The following is a 2,123-nucleotide window of genomic DNA, read 5'->3' as shown; positions in this document are numbered from 1 at the left end:
CCACGATAAAATGAATAATATCGGCGGGGAAGAGGACGGCCGTGCATAAATAACAAGCCGATAAGCCGCTTTATGGTGGAAACACCTGACGTTTTCGTCGACAACGTGCCCAACGTTTCCAAGTATCCGTAGAGTTTTCTTTAAATATAATCACGGAATGTACGTGATAACGAAAATCTTACAACTAGATAAGTTATTATTCGAATAATTGAATTTGTCGGATTATAACTGGTATTTCGAAATTATCAATCGTGTCAAAAAAAAATTATCTTAAAAAATTTTGATGTAACGAAAAAATTGATATCGAATAAGGCAAGAGGATGCTTTGTTGACAATTCTGTCAGCACACGCTACTATAAGTATAGAAGGGTAATTTGAATATTCAAAATGGTAAAAATTATTTTCATTTACAAAATTACGTTAAGGATAATCATCCAAGAAAGTTGAAATATTTTCGAAACTATTAATTATTTTGATGTAATATAATTATATCTGAATCTAGCTTATTTTTATATTATTTGAAAATTATATTTACAAATTAAACTATTACAAATCATTATTAGCTTACGCGTATTGCGAGAAATAAAAAAAATTGTTTATATCATATCGTTAGAATTCTATATCTACACTGATGCATCGAGGTTTAGATACGAATCATCGTTTTGAATTAGCGACAATACCATGAACAAAATTTTAGAAACAAAAATTTCTTCCCACCAGTGAACTTACTACTTAGAGTTTTCTTTGCTTTAAATATCTTTGAAGAAAGAAAAGAAAAACTTAAACAGAAAACTTCAACTTGGAAGAAAACTGTCCATCGACGCATCATACGAAAATAATACAAAGGAAAAGGAGAGGAAACCACGAATATACGAAGAGAATTTTCGAAACGAAAAAACAATCTTACAATTTTGCAAGCACGATCGAAACGCCAAACATGCGAAGAATCTCTTTGGTAAATCGAGTTTTCCGAGGGAAGCGCGATGTTTGAACGATTCCCAACGTGAAGTAGCCCCCCTCCCGTGTTTCACGAAACGCATACAATCGCGATATCGAGGAATCGGGTATCCGCGAAAGTGTTTTCGAAAGAAGAAGGGGTGCAACATCCTCGTGCCGGGGAAGGGAGCAAACATCCGGGGAAAAGGAAGGTTTCTCAAACAGAATTTGCGATTCCCTGGGCAACAAGAGGGGGAGGGAGGCAAAGGGGGCAAAGTGAGCGATCTTAGGCGTCTCTTGGCTACTAATTAGTCAGGCCATACCCCAATTACGGAAACTCGAGGAGAAGGCAAATTAGAGATACCGGATTGAAGCGAGACGGACCTGTTTGCCAAATATTTGCCGACCAATAATGATTAGCTTAATTCCGCTGCTCGGGCCTCCCGTGTAACTTCCGCGCAAAGCAAAGATCCTCCAGCAATTTCTATCCTTCTATCCCTTTAATTTCTTATTCCATTATTGGCTTTTGCCTTGTTTTATCAAACGTATTGTAAAAAAAAAGAAAAAAACGAAATTGAAATTGAACGGAGAGAATTGTTCGAAATTGAGAGGGGAGGGGGAGAGGATAATAATAATAAGTATTGGGTAAGGAAGTTCGACGAAAGAATTCGTTAATCCATCGAGATGTCGGTGAAAAATCTGGTGAAAACAACTTGGTTCGAGCTTTTCCTTATCTTTCGAAACCGTCCAAGATTGTTTGCACGATTATTATTACGATTACTATTACGTAGACAGTGAGGAAGGGATATCTTTTCGTGAAAAAAATCTTTGGGGGATAAAGAAGGAAAGAAAAATTATACAAGAGAAGAGAAGAGAAGAGAAGAGAAGAGAAGAGAAGAGAAGAGAAGAGAAGAGCTAGGTAAGCTAGGTAGCTAAGAAAGGATTCTTTCAATTAGTTTGTCGACTCTTGACATTCTTGAGTTAGTGGAGTCCCTCTCTCTTGGAGACGTCCGCTACTTTAATGATCGTTCAGAAGAATCGTCGAGATTCTGAAACCGACGGATCCTTCGTTCCTTTCTTCATTATGCAAAAAAAGTTGGAGAACTATTCGATATCGATAAATCGTGAAACGCGGTTTTTTCGAAAATTTCCCCTTTCCTAGCAGATATATCGCGTGGACTAAATTA

General features: G+C 37.0%; 1 long non-coding RNA gene across 1 annotated transcript in view; it reads left to right on the top strand.

Moving 5' to 3' along the window:
• The window catches only part of LOC116185474, a 13,027-nt gene extending 11,548 nt beyond the window's left edge, over positions 1–1,479 (top strand). Inside the window, exon 2 of the long non-coding RNA XR_004150323.1 lies at positions 1,205–1,479. This is a non-coding gene — a long non-coding RNA (uncharacterized LOC116185474). The remainder of the gene's footprint in view (positions 1–1,204) is intronic.
• Positions 1,480–2,123: the final 644 nt, after the last annotated feature.

The sequence above is a fragment of the Apis dorsata genome, unplaced genomic scaffold (assembly GCF_000469605.1).
Source record: "Apis dorsata unplaced genomic scaffold, Apis dorsata 1.3 scaffold_191, whole genome shotgun sequence".
NCBI lineage: Eukaryota > Metazoa > Arthropoda > Insecta > Hymenoptera > Apidae > Apis > Apis dorsata.
Note: the sequence above shows the minus strand (reverse complement) of the source record. Positions and strands in the feature narration are given on the sequence as shown.